Source organism: Leptodactylus fuscus, chromosome 4 (genome assembly GCF_031893055.1).
Source record: "Leptodactylus fuscus isolate aLepFus1 chromosome 4, aLepFus1.hap2, whole genome shotgun sequence".
NCBI lineage: Eukaryota > Metazoa > Chordata > Amphibia > Anura > Leptodactylidae > Leptodactylus > Leptodactylus fuscus.
Genome location: NC_134268.1, coordinates 56,047,270 through 56,063,169, shown reverse-complemented (window position 1 = coordinate 56,063,169; position 15,900 = coordinate 56,047,270).

Here is a 15,900-nt window from a genome sequence, read left to right as displayed (position 1 = left end):
GAGTATGCGGCAAACCCCCAAAATTTCAGGTTTGGCCAAATCTGAAATTTTTGGAAACTCCATAATGAACCCAACTCATTACGAATAAGTTTGTTCTTCCCTAGAATTAAACAAAGAACGACAACAAACAAAGTATATTGGAGAATTGTATAAAATTTCAATGTAGAAACAATAATATTTATTTGCTGAAACTGGCCAACCCCTTTCAATTTCTGTTATGACAAAGTTTATGATAAGGATTGGGAATGATGAGGTTTGGTAAATGGAGAGTTATCATGGAGTGAAGTTGCTACTCACTTTTAGGATCATGCGGTTTATTTTCTGTATTCTCATATCTTATCTGGTTCATCATCCTTGAACAAGTTCACATCAGCCCAAGGCTTCATCCAAGGTTAACTAAAACGTCACAAATTGATCGACAGTTTCAGGTTAGTCTCTACCAATAGAGTTAAATACAGAAATGCAAATACTAGATGGAGGGCTACTTCAACAATTGCTCTGCTGGCAGACACCGTAATCTACTGTCAATAAACAGTTTAGCATCTTTATTTGTATTGAAAATGTTCCAAGAGGCAAAGAATTCCATAAAAACATTAAATTGCCAAAATAAACTGATCTTCTATGATAAATGTATGAATTATGAGTTGACACCACGTTGTACTTTGACTACTTCAGGATCTTTTAAATTGAAATATTCAAAAAGTTTATTGAAATTAAAATTGGACTTCTTTTTCCTTTTCATATGCAGTGATATACACAAGACAACGCAATGTGCTTACCTAATAAATATACAAAACTAACGGGTACCGATAAATGTAAGCAAAGGGCAAAGTTCAAAAAGTTTCTTGAAATTACATAGGACTTCTTCATTTCACTTTGTATGCAGGCAAAACATTGCGAAGTGCTTACCTAGTAAAAACAAAAATAACACAATAAAGGGTACTGCTAAATGTAAGCAAAGGGTAGGGGCAGTTAGCAGTAGCTTAGCAGATTGGGTGCCAACAAGCTCTCTTTCGACCATTATAGTATAAGAGCATCGGACATTAGAAGACAGGTGCAGGCAGATCCCCCTCCATTGGGGGTCCGTCTACATACCTCCCAACTTTTAAAGGACAGAAAAAGGGACAAAATGTGGGCATGCCTTGGCAAGTTTAGCTCCAGCCACTTCTATATTGACTTCACCCATTCACATCCATTTCTCTTTGAATACATCCTGCACCCTACATCTTCCCACACACTGTATACACTGCACCCCCCGTTTCTTTCCACAATACAGTACACCCTGCAACCCACATCTCCTCCCCCACAGTACACCCTGCAACCCACATCTCTCACCCCCACACAGTACATCCTGCATCCCACATCTCCTCCCCCGCAGTACACCCTGTACCCAACATGTCTCCCCTCACACTGTACACCGTGCACCCCATATCTCTCCCCCCCTGTACAGTACACCTTGCACCCCACACATCTCCCCCAACACAGTACATCCTGCACCCCACGTTTCTACCCCCATACAATACATCCTTCACCTCACATTTCCTCCAAAATACACAGTACACCCTGCACACTACATTTCTACCCCAATACAGTACACCCTGCACCTCACATCTCCCCCAAAACACACAGTACACCCTGCACCCCACATCTCTCACCCCCACACAGTACATCCTGCACCCCACATGTCTCCCCCCATATAGTACACTCTGCACCCCACATCTCTCCATGTTCCTCCACTGCACAGAATACAACTTTTCTTCATTTGGAAAGACCTTCTTTCAAGTAAAGACACGCATACCCAGTCACGTGACTAGAGAATACCATGTGACCGTCTGACATCAGACAGTCCTTACTGAGTATAGTATTTAGCCTTTACCCTGGTATAAGAGCCGGTGGATCGGGGCAAAGCTTGTTAACGAGCAAAACACTTCAGAGTCATAGTGCGACAAGCCGTAAGCCATCTGGGACAGTGGGATAGTAGTGTACAATTGGGACAGTCCCAAAGGATCCGGGACAGTTGGCAGCTATATATCTACATTCAACCTTCCGTAATGGTTTTTTTCTTCTGATAGAAGAAGTCCAAGCCCTTTGGAGTATGTAAAGAACAACAACAATGACTATTAAAACTGAAGGGGGTTTTCTGATTTTATAACCACCTACCAACATGTTACAAAGTTTGTTGTAAAAGAATACATTGCAGACAGTACTTGTATACCCACCAATTTTTGCTTGCTACTGCTAGTTTTTTTTTTTTTTTAATTAATAGGGAGTTACCTGCTGGATTATTCCACCAAGTAATGACTGCTATTTACTTACCAATCCCGGCTCCTGTCCACAGCAGCCTGTGCGTTCCCTTCAGCCTCCAGGGGGCCCTCTGTGCATTATGTACTGATGATGAACATCCTGAGTGTCAGGATGGGACCTGTGCTTTCCTAGTTATGCCCCTGGCTGCAGTGATGGGACATGGTCAGTAGTTTAGCCATGGGTCAGAAGGGGTACTTTTTCTCAATGAGAATATGCTATCTTAAAGAGGCAGTGTACAGAGTATTAGACCATGCATACCCTGATAAGAATTCTGGGAAATTAATATGCATAAAGAGGTGGAAAAGGTAAACTTTCTCTAGTGCCACCTTAAAGATCAATGCCTGTTTCCAGATTATCTTATGAGGTTTCAGGAAAAACCAGGCATTAATCTGCAGGAAGCTACCTTCCAAAAAGTGGTACTACAGCAATTTCCAGTTTCCACCAAGGAGGACTTATTTTCAGAGTAGTTTTAGCATCAATCTGAAATATATTTCCCAGTATACATTGCATACCATACCACAATAAGCCACCCCAAAGTTGCATGTCATTGCTGAAAATCTTGTCAAAAGGGATGAGGAGGAGGAGGCATCTGTTTCTGTAATGTAAGTAAATTGCAAATATAGTATTACCACTTTAACAAACATAAAAGTACCTTCATTAAGCGTAAGTAATTTACCCATTCCAAAGCACTTCACTGAATGTTTGCACAAACCCTGCTCCAGTGGTGTAACTAGGAATGGCTGGGCCCCAAGGCAAACATTTGCCATCCCTCCCTTTCTTCCCTGAACAAACCGCATTCGTGCACACACTATTATGCCCCATAGTAGCCCCTGCACACAGTATTATGTCCCATAATGGCCCCTGCACACGGTATAATCCCCCATAGTGGCCCCTGCACACAGTATTATATCCCATAGAGGCCCCTGCACACAGTATTATATCCCATAGTGGCCCCTGCACACAGTATTATGTCCCATAGTGGCCCTTGCACACAGTATTATGTCCCATAATATGCATTCACACTAAGTATACTCTGAGCTGATTCTGAACATAAAACACGTTCAGAATCAGCGCGTACAAAGCAGATCCCATTCATTTCAATGGGAGCCGGCATACGTGCGCTCCCCATTGAAATTAATGGGCTGTTTTTTTTCCCTATTGTTTTCAATGTGATACGCATTGATCGGTAAGTAAATAGAGCCTGTTACCTGATGGGGTTACTGCAGCAGGTAACTGCCTAATTAATCAAAAACAAAAACATCAGGGGGACGCTGGGCCCCCTAATGTCCTGGGCCCTGTGGCAGCCACTACTATGGCTACCCCAGTATTTATGCCACTGCCCTGCCCCTTTTCAGGCCAGGATAGTCCAAATTTGCAAGTATTGTTTTTTAACATTCCGGACAATCCTGGTACATTCCGGACAGATGGCGTGTCCTCCTTTATTCTTTTCCCATGTTGATCACATTAAAAAGATCATGACATATGTGATTTTTCCTTCCTAGAATGTAAGCTCTTGTGAGCAGGACCCTCATTCCTATTGTTTGATATGTTTATTATTTGGTTACATTGCAATGTCTCATATTGTCTTTTCATGTACTCCTGATTTGTAAATTGTTGTGGAACATGTTGGTGCTATATAAATAAAATTAGTATTATCAATTATTATTAAATTACTAGCATCTGCCCGCAATTTCATCTGCGGGTTTTTTGGAATCCATGATCCGCCTATATTCAGCAAATTGCTGCCATCAATGATTTGCCTGCTCCGGCGTTTCAGCAGCTTTTAAGCTGTCCTGCCACTGAACTTGTTCCTCACGCCCTCAATGTCTTTACATAAAATAATGGCAAGTGGGCAAAGGATAAATAACGCCCAAATCTCAATTCCCAATTATTTTGTACTGGAGCTGATTGGGTTAACCCAAAAGATGGAGTGACCGCTCATATTACATAGATGTTACTTACTGACTGGGCAGACACATAGTCAACATACCCACTTGCCATTATTTTATGTAAAGACACTGAGGGGGATTAGTGGGGTAGTCGACATTATTAATACTCCATACTGTTGTAACCCTCTTCCCTCGAATTTATCCTTTTCTTTGTCTTACTGTGAAGCCGAATAGGACATTACGATAAATATCACTAACATTTGTGGAATAGGCCTATCATTTATATCAGTTTGGAACATCTTGGGAATTTATACTTACCAATTTGACCCCAATACAGATGCCACAAAATGTATCTATCATCTGCAAGTACATCTAGGGGGTGACTTTGTGCTTGGAGTATTTATATTCCCTATGTAGATACTTATGTCCGAGTAGCGATTTGTGAGCACATCACTCGATCAGCTACTATTACGTGAGGGCCTGGAGCCCTAGTTTTTAATAATTATTTTCAATAATTATTTCAATATTATTTTTGTTTGGAGGGCCTAGTCCGGAGGAGGGAGTGTCTTCAGGCCGAATCACGAGGCGAAACGCTTCTTTTTCTGGGAGCCGGAAAAAATTCCTGAAATCATTGAAATCAATGGGAGCCGTCTTTGTGGTCAGGATTTTGAGGCAAATACAGCCTCAAAATCCTGACCAAAAGACTCCGTGTGAACTCAGTCTGAAACGGCAAAGCTAAATTTACTCAGATCCCATATAGTAATATTGGATCCCAGATCATTACTGGTTAAATAAAATAAACAATTGCGCCATTTTTAATGATAACATTTAGGCATCACATTAAATATGCTCATTGGGTGAGAGGGTCTGAAAACCTTAAAGACTCCTGGGAAAGCCAGGTGAGTTGATATGTCTGTATAGAGGACACTTTGTGATTTGAGGTCTGAGCTATTTGAACCCTACTGAAATCTCATTGATGGTATTGCTAAGAGGGAATTCACACCTGCGCTCGTCGTCCAATTTGTGCAATCTGGCAAGTTTCCGTCTTCTGCCGTATTCTGAAACTGGACAGGAGACGGAAACCCGGCAGTCAGTTTTCAAACCCATTCAATGAATGGGTGCGTCTTCTGCCTGTCAGCGAGGAAACCATTTTTTAAGTCAGGCACAAAGTTGGACATGCAAGACTTTGTTTCTGGTTAAAAAAAAACAGTTTCCCCGCGGAGAGGCAGAAGACGCACATGGGCAGTCACCTTTGTAAACCCATTCAAATGGATGAGTTTGAAAACTGACTGTCGGGTTTACGCTTCCTGTCCAGTTTTGCGGGGCAGAAGACGGAAACCGTCCGAATTGCACAAACTGGATGACAAGCGCAGGTGTTGTATGTCCTCAATGCTTGAAGCCTCCTGTGTTTCAGTAAATGATCCGTAGAGCCCTGTGTTATCATTAGCAGTAAAAGTTGGTTGATTAAAATATAAAAATTGACATTTAGACCACATTATAAATTGCACTTTTACTACATATGCAAGGTTGAGCATAGATGGACTTTTGCCTTCCTTAGCCTCCCTTATTATGTGTATTGCTATGCTGATGAGATAGACCAGAGAGGTTACTAAAGGGCATTGCTATGTAATGTGTGCAGGGTTGGATACAAGAACGATAACTCTGCTGCACCTTATAACGGTTTACTAAAGTTTGTTAACATGGGGAAACAAATAAGCAAACTGAAAAAATGGGCAAACAGTTCAATAACAGGATCCCCGTCCTCAGCCGATCAGCCTAATGGTTGAGCCTACAGCTTAATCCTTAATATGTATAAGTTAGTAGACCGAGCATATTCATACACAGGGATACCTAATGTGTATGTGTTTGACTTTATTTATGTACTTTGTATATGTGTTCTAGGAAAATGGGGGGGGGGGGGATTAGAATTTTTATTTATTATTTATAGATTTTTTTCTTTTTTTTTTTACCTTACAGGGGTCTTGAACATTGCATAGAGCCTGGCATAGAGCAGCCTGTAATAGAAGTGTATGCCAGACAAGCCTGGAAGCATTCAATAGGTTCCTTGCTGTTATGGAAATCCACAGCATGAACCTCCAGGAAAACAGCACCCTGGTCACCTTTAATAGCGTAATCCTTTCTTCAAGCCCAGCTGAGATGCCTAAAATTAATGGACTAAATCTTATCTGAGTTCACACGGGGTATTTTGGTCAGGATTTTGAGGCCGTATCCGCCTCAAAATCCTGACCAAAAAGACAGCTCCCATTGTAATCAATGGGAGCCGGTGAGTTCTTTTTTCCGTTTGTTCCGGCTCCTGGAAAAAAGAATGGAAATGCTCATTCTGCAGGCGGATTGTGCCTCGCGAATCCGCCTGAAGACACTCCCGACTAGGCCCATTTATTTGGGCCTAATCCAAATCGCAATGCCGTAACTGGATTCCTTTGCACTGCATCGGCATTCATTCGCGGCTGCCCCATATTTTGAACCGGAACTTGAGGTGGCCTCCGCGTCAAATGCAAAATACTCCGTCTGAACTCAGCCTAAGCAACCAAGGCTTCAATAATCAAAATAAACAAAAGCGGAAAAGGTGGACAACCCAGCCACTTGCTACAGGACAAAGCGGTGGCTTAAGGGAACTCAGAACTATTCTAGCCTTGGGAATCAAATATAACAACGTTATCAATTTGATAAACCTCTATCTGAATCCAAACCTACAAAGCACCTGCCAGAGGAATCCCCCACTCCACTGTATCAAAAGCCTTGGCTGCGTCCAAAGAAAGGATACCCCCTTGTATCGATTATATTTACCGAACTGAATACTGGTTATAGCTCTCCTTTAGAAGTGATCATACAGTTAATGGTCAAAATCTTTCCAGATTTCAGAACTATACTGATTATCTGGAATAGTAATTAGGCTCGGTTCATATCTGCGTTTAGTAATCCACTCGGGGGGTCCACTTGGGGACCCCCTGAACGGAATACCGAACGCATTGACAAACGGTGAGCCATGAATGCACACGGATTCCATAGACTTAATATGGGGTCTATATGCCCACACAGATCATGTGGAGAGAAAAGTAGATCATGAAGTACTTTCCTCTCTGCATGACTCGTGTGGACACTGCGCAGAAAACACATAGACCCCATTATAGTCTATGGGGTCCTTGTGCTTTCATTGCTCACTGCTTGCAAATGCATCCAATATTCCATTCAGGGGGTCCCTGAGCAGACTCTCCGAATGGCATACCGGATGCAGATGTGAACCAGGTCTTAGCTGGAATAGTAATTAGCTGGAATAGTAATTAGCTTTTATGTATAGGTATAATCAGGGCAGAAAGTCTGCCTGTGAAAAACGATGCAGGAAAAATACATGATGTGTTTCCCCTGAGGTCTTTTCCGCCTCTTATTTATTTATTTATGTATTTATTTATTTTTGCTGAGGCTTGCTACGAGAGGGATTTCGCCTTCAGATTTCTTTTGTTGCAGATTTTCCTGTGTTTTTTTGAGCCCAAACCAGGAGTGGCTACTAAAGGAATTGAAACTAAATAGAGAGTTCTTAGGGTAAGTTCACACATAGTTTTTTGGATCGGAACCTGAGGCGGATCTAAAAGCTGGGTTGCTGCGACTGAAAGCAATGAATGGGCCTAGTCCGGGGGAGGGAGTTTCTTCAGGCCGAATTGCGAGCCTGGGCCTGAAGAATGAACATCTCGCTTCTTTTTTCCGGGAGCCAGAAGAATTGGCTCCCAGAAAATCTCCTCAGTGGCTCTCATTGATTTCAATGGGAGCCATCTTTTTGGTCAGGGTTATGAGGCGATTGCAGCCTCAAAACCCTGACCAAAAAACCCCATGTGAACTTACCCTTATACTTCTCAATACTGCGTTATCTACTCCTGGCTATGGCGCAAAAAATGTAGTGGACTCTGTAACAAAAAAGCTGCTCTTTTGCAACGTGGGGCCTTAGCCTAAAAGGATATTTTCATCTCAGTCTTTCCTGGCCACCTTCAGGTTAATGGAGACAGCCCAGTATAGGTCACTGCTACACTGTTTCCGTAACTCCTGTTTGCTTTATTTCTACGGAAGTTGCGACAACAGAGTAGCGCAGCTGCAACCAACAGTTCCCATAACTTCCAGCCTGTTTATCACAACTTACAGCAGCGCGTTCCTATCTCAGCCATGACTAGATAAGACTAGATACCCCTTTAACAAATTCTAATTGAGGCAATACCTTACATTTGTACGAAGACTTATCGATCAAACAGGAATGTGTTTAGCATCTATCCACCTTCTATGTAGTAAGGAACCGTACAGGAGATTGTGTGTGTCTGTAAGGATCGCATCCTGGGATACTAGTGTCTAAGGGTTGATAAAAGAGTTGAGTAGTCAGATTTATACTGATAGAGAATAGCTGCTTAGCTGTACGCTGGTATTGTTTAACGCACTTGACTATGGGTATTGTAGAAACACAAAATATACTCCTGCACCCCCTCTAACTAGAGATGAGCGAATACCTTTGCGGCCGCCGGCAAAGTCAGCGTCACAGGTGCTTCCATTCATTTCTATGGGAGCGTGCTGTTCGGATCGGCTGATCCAAACAGTGTTCGCTCATCTCTACCTCTAACACCAACCATAAAACAAGACACAAGACACTAAGTGGCGAAGGAAGTAAAGACCACGGCAGATTCTTTCATTAACTAACATAAAATATACAATAACCATAACTATGTTGTACATTAAGAGTGTGTTCATACATAAGAATCTAATGCTGAATTTGAGACAAAATGAGAGGCAGTAGCTGATTTATTTTAGCCAGTGGAAAAAATAAAGGTCCCGATTGTTCTTTGAACTCCCATTGAAAGGAATGGGAGGAGAAAAATACACCTTCTCTGTTGCAACAGAATTGGACACAGATTATGTTAAAATTCGCCTGCAGAATTTGAAATTTGTCCCAACAAAGGCAAAATATAGTGGCACTCTCAAGTATACATCCAATTACGCTTTAATTTCAGTATCAAAATCTGCTTCAAATTCAGTGTCCAATTCCTCTGTAAAACTCGGCAACAAAAAATAATTAACATAATGAATATAGTAATGTCAGTTAATTGAGAAGGAACAAGCCGATGGGGTCACGGATGGCCCTGTCAGTGGCAGTACCTAAATATGGCTACTTATGGAGTCTATCAGTTTTTATTATGACATCTGTCATTTCCTGGAAAAACTATCCCATCATGTCACGTTATTTTTTTCGTGTTCTCATTGATGTGCGCACCGCGGTGCTGGAGATATTGGTGCCGCTAATAGCTATGGCGCTGGGCTGTTAGGCCCACACCTGTGACAGTGGGGAGATATCTCCAGCCCCCGGGAAAATTCACAGTACACTGAAATCAGCGCATTAGCGTCTTTCTAACGCTATATAATACCGCACATCGATGAGAACATGATGGATCCTCTTTAATTGAATCTGTGATATACGGCATGTCTGTAAGATATGGAGTTCACTTCATGAGAACTCAGCCTCTGATATCCCAGCGCTGTATGGTGTCTTTTTTCAGCAGCATTTCTACTTGTGCAGTTGCCTGACAAAATATAAACCAAATAGAAAAATATATTTGAAATGTATTTCGGGAATATCATCTTCTAAAACACTTCAAGAGGTGACATGAGACATCTTGAAGTGACACATTGTATCAACTATAGAGCATCTCTCCCATTGAAATCAAAGAGAAGCTGAAAGCATTTTACAAGTGTATTTCAGCATGTAGCATGAGTGTTTTATGTTGCAAAGCACAAAGAAAAAAAATGCTGTGTGAACATGGCCTTATGAAGAAATATTGATCGTGAACTTAGAACTCCACTGTAGTTGAGATGGGAGACAAATGTATTCCCGCTTCTTCTACAGACCCATCAAAGTGAACACAAAATGTCATCGGTAAATTCTTCGAAGGTTGTACAAGAATCCACTTCATAAATCTTCATTTACAGCACTGCATTAGAAGCAAAAAATAAGTAAACAATCCCGGACAAAAAGTCACCATAAGGCTAAGGCCTCACACAACTTTTTTGTTGCAGATTTTGCTGCTTTTTTTTTTTTAGCCAAAACCAAGGATGGTTACAAAGACAATAGAAAATATAGCTTCTTGTACTTCTTACCTTCTGCTCTATGCACTCAGGCTTTGAAAACTCTAAGTGGGGGTGATCTTGCCCCTATAAACTTATGGACAGTGATTGCAGCGTCCAAGGGGTTACTCTGACTCCAGCATCTAGTCCTGGGTCTTGGCTGTGCAATACAGTCGAGAGCCGAAAGTAATGCCGTGTCCGCCGCATTTACAACGCCATACTGTTATATAATGGAATGGTGAAGATCGTTAAGGGGTTAATGCTCGCTGCGCTCCTAATCTGTTTCATGTTTTTCAATTTATAAAATCCATTAATCCATATATGAATTAGCTCTTATTCACCCAGTGGCTGGTATCCCTTTATTTTGTATAAGAAAAACAAAAAATTTACACCTACTTGGGAAATAAGAGAGAGCACAGTGGATCAGTTGGTAGCCCTGTTGCCTTGCAGCGCTGGGTCCTGGGTTTGCATCCAACCAAGGCAACAACTGCATGGAGTCTGTGTTTCCCCTGTGTTGGTTTGGGTTTCCTCCAACAGGCCTAAAACATACTGATAGGTCTATTGACTTCCCATGCAAACAACTAACAAATGGGGATGAGGGACTATATGGCAGCCTCTAACTCCACAATGCTCCCTGCATTTTAGATCTCTGTGAGAAAAGCGCATTTCAAATGTTTGACATTGTTGTATAATCTTCCAATGACCATGGTTTTGGTGGACAGGTGTAAAAAGCTAAAATTGTCGAATTGGTCAGCAGCTTAGCGAGAATTATATAATGTATATGATGGCATCACATGTATATATTAAATGATGTATATGATACCCATCTGTGTGCACTGAGCTTTATAGCGGCATGCGAGTCCCTGTGGTTCCATTTTAGGCTCTCCATGTATCATTGTATGCTGCTTCTGTATGGCACTGGGTTCTTCCTTAGAAGGTGTGAATGAGATGGAGGAAATACCCCGTGTCTCTGTAACAAATCATAGGCGTGCAGCTACAGTATATAGCAATAGATTTCTATGGGTGCGGTAGTACAGATCTGTACTAATCTCCTGTTAGGGGTCTTTTCCCCCAACAACATAACTCAAGGGTCTTGTGCCCCTAGTCACTACCTCCCCCACACCTGCTACTCTTCCCCTTCTACTACTACTACTGCTACTCCCCCACATCTATCAGACAATCATGGCCATAAAGTAGTTGGGGTGGGAGTGCCCCTTTAATTAGATGCCACCGTTGCTCCATATATTTTTGTGAGCTTAGTCTGCCTCCCACCCACCCTTAGACATGCGCAGATACAAATGGGGGTCTAGTAACCTTCCTGAATCAGTAGCAAACAATGTACCAATGTACAGAACTAAATGGGTACAAGGGCATGAAATGGGCACCGCCGTATAAGAGAAATAAATAAGCACAATATCTTTGTATCACATAAGCGCGTCTAGCCACATCCCTCCAATAACAATCTTCCCATATTATCTTATATTCATAGAGTAATAGAGGTAGTAATAGAAGAGCATTATCCTGCCATGAATGAACTACAGTTACCTTTCTTAATGGCTATGTACCTGAGGTTATTATCAGCATCTATTTCTGGAGGTTACATTTGTTCATTGTGTTTTCTGCAGTTTATTTGCCGCGAATGTGACTTTTGAAAACAAAACAAAGTGTCCATTGGCAAAAAACAGAACCATATGATTTGTATAAACAAGTGCTGACCCCTATGTTCCCTGTAGCATGTCTGTGAAGGACAAATAATCGCTGCCACTGAACCTTGTAACACGTTATTTTCTCATCTATTGTAGGTCATTCACTACAGGACCAGTTGTCATCAGGGTTGTATACTGTCAGATTTTACAGTGTGCCTGTTTAATTTTACAAACCTTTAGGCTAAGGCCCCATGGGACGTCCCGCAGCAAAATAACGCTGCAGGTAAAACAGCGTCGGCAACGCATTGCAGTTCTTTCAGCAGCACTTTAGACAGAAAGTTTGCAGAAGTTTCCTTGGCAGATTTTCTGTTTCAATTATACTTACAGGGAAACCGCTGGCATTTCCATAGGTATAATTGACATGCTGTGATTTCCAAAATCTCGCTGGTTTTGGAAATCGCCGGTGTAGCCGCAGAATGGTTTTTACTGCAAAGTGGGCATGGGATTCAGTAGAATCCCATCCACTTTGCTCTGACTGTAAAACGCTAAGATTTTTTCCACCACGTGGGTCCCCAGCCTTACACACCTTTCCCCGGGCTTCTGGTTTTCGGTGATAGGGCTCTATTATTATCTATTATTATTTTTATTATTGTTTCTGCATGTTTCTTATATTTAGGTAAATGTAAACAAAATCCCAGGTAGGTCTAATTTACAGATTATAACTTGAATGGCATAATTAGTGAAATTAAAACTTAAAACTTTATTGAAAATATTTAAAATCCACATATATATAGTGATGTCATAATTCTGAAGTGTTAACTCTCTAAGGTACGGTAATTTTCTCAGATCTTTATAGTAATACACATGATCCATAAGACTGAGGATCTGAATTTTATTTATAAAGGGGACTATTTATAATGGGTAACTATTATTTATATGAGCGTAAGGACCAGGAACTATAGAAACTGCTAGGTATTAGGGTGAGTTCACACGGAGTAAAGTGCACGTATACGCATGAGCTTTTGCAGGCCGTTGATTTCAATGGGAGCTGGGATCGTATACGCGGCGCTATTTTGCGGCCGTGATTTTGCAACGTGCCCTGCACACATTCATGCGGCTTCTTGTTGCTGTAATATCAAGTCCCTTGATCGGAAGGTATGTCTAGAGTCATATCTATGGCATTATATCCTCAATCAGCGGCATACACGGTTAAACACTAACTTTTTCATATAATCAAGGATGACTGATCATATTCTCTTCTAGGTTTGCAGGGGCTGACATAGCATACGGTTTAAACACCTGAAACTGATGCCGAATATGAGACCCTGCAAGGCCGAGGGTGCAATCAGGAGCTGGGTTTAACTTACATCTCATACCCGGCTCTGATTATGACCCCCGATTGTGTACTGACATAATTAAAGATCTGAAGAAAATTACCTTAGAGAGTTAACACTTCAGAATTATGACATCACTATATATATATATATATATATATATATATATATATATATATATATATATGTGTGTGGTTTTTAAATATTTTCAATAAAGTTTCACTAATTATGCCATTCAAGTTATAAATGTAAATAAAGAAAGAAAGGGAGACGTGGTTGTTTTTCACTTTTTTGTGTATACAACTTTTTATGGCTAAGGATTAGTTCACACGGGGCATGGGACGGTGTATTTTGGTCCTTATTTTGGGCGGGAAGCCGTGTCAGAATAGGAATGGGCCAAGTCCGGAGGGTGCTGTCGTGAGGTGGACGCTGCAGCTTGATCAGCCACGGAATCCGCCTGAAGAAAGGGCAACTTGCTTTTTTTTTGCGTGAGCGGGAACACACTGCTAGCCCAAAAAAGAACACTAGTGGTCTACATAGACCTCTATTGTGAGGGGGCAGATTTTGAGGTCAAATTCCGCCCCTTCTTGCATGTGAACGAGCCCTAAGGCCCCATGTGGAGAAACGCAGCAAAAAATGAGCTACTGAAAAAAATGCAGCAGAAACGTATTAGAGTTTTTCATTACATTTTTACAGAATTTTCCTCTGCAGACTTTCTGCCCCTATTATACCTATACAGGAAATGGCAGCATTCTGGCTAATCGCATCCAGTTTGCAGGTACTGTAGAACACCCCACGTTGCAGAAACACAGATTTCTTTGTTGCATATTTTGTTGTGTTTTTTTAGCCAAAGCCAGGAGTGGTTTTAGGGGTTTTTGGTTTATTTCCCTTGTAATAAAGAAAGATTATGAATGATAATCTGTTTTCCCTTAGCCCAAACAGCAGCACAACTGGGGTATTCCTGCCCCTAATGAGCTGTTAGGACAGGTGGAATTTTTAATTACCTAACAGCTTTTGACCCCTATAAGAGGCCGGAAGACCTGCTCCTCCCTTGTGTTAGTAACAAGTATGATAAAGGTGACACACACATATACATCACATATTGTACAATAGCACCTCCTAGGGAGGGAGCCTTGTGCTGCTGTTTGGGCTAAGGGAAAACAGATTATCATTCATAATCTTTCTTTCCCCCTACGCCCAACAGCAGCACAACTGGGGATTTAGCAAGTATTATCTCCCCTAGGGCGGGACCTCCTGGCAGGCTGATGCCAAGACGGAGTGCCCAAATGCTGTAGCATCGGCCGTACGCCAGTCCAATCTGTAGTGTTTGGCAAAAGTCAGCTGTGAGCTCCAAGAGGCTGCAGCACATATCTGCTCCAGAGAGAGGAACCGTGTCTCTGCCCATGATGTCGCTACTGATCGGGTGGCATGGGCTCATAGGAAATCTGGAACAGGAAGATTCTGAGCCCGTAGGGAACAGCTGATAGCTTCTCTGATCCATCTAGACAGGGTTACCTTTGATGCTTTAGCGCCTCTATTGTGGCCAAACACATTAAGCAGAAGATTCTCTGATCTTCGGAACAGTGCTGTACGGTCTAGGTAAATACGTAGTGCTCTTACCAGATCCAGTGTGTGTAGCTTCTCCTCCTGCTCAGTGGCAGGGGAGGGAAAGAAACCCGGTAGGGTGATCACTTGATTGGTGTTCTGAAGTGTTGGTACCTTCGGCAAGAATCCTGGGACGAACCTTAGCTGTACTCTGTCAGGAAAGAAAGTTATGAAAGGTTCGGAGGCTGCTAGAGCCTGCAATTCGCCAACCCTCTTGGCGGAGGTTATTGCCAACAGAAAGGTCACTTTAAATGACAGGTACTTCCAGTCCACTTCAGATAATGGTTCGAAGGGGGGCGCACAGAGCCCTTGTAGAACCGCGGCCAGGTCCCACCTTGGGACAGGGGGCCGTACCTGGGGGCGGAGCCTGGCAGCCCCCCTAAGGAACTGTTTGACAAGAGGATCTTGTGATAACCGTGTCTCCAGAAGAGCAGATAGAGCTGACACTTGAACCTTGAGGGTGGCAGGTGCTAGTCCTCTTTCCAGACCGTTCTGTAAGAACTCCAGGACTGCATCTCTGTCAGGATCACGGTGGCTGCCTGTACACCAATCTCGGAATATCTGGGCGATCCTTTGGTAGCTCTGATTAGTTGCCTCTGCTCTTGAGTGGGCTAAGGTACTTAGCACTCCCTGGGACAATCCTCTGTCTGCGCGTATGGCGTGGTTAACCTCCAGGCAGTGAGGTTGAATTTGTCTAGGCCCAGGCAAGGCCGACTGTTCAGTGACACCAGGTTCCTGACTGGTGGAAGCCTCCAGTAGTTCCCCCGACTCATAAGGATAAGGTCGGTGAACCATGCCCTTTTTGGCCAGAACGGCATGATCACTATTGCCGAAGTCTGGTCCTGCCTGAGTTTCGCCAATACCTTCGGTATCATCGGGATGGGAGAGAACACATATGCCAGTTCGAACCTCCATGGTATTGACAGGGCATCCACAGCCAAAGGGTTGTCTTCCCGGTACAGGGAGCAAAACCTTTCTACTTTGGCATTGTGTTGGGTGGCCATCAGA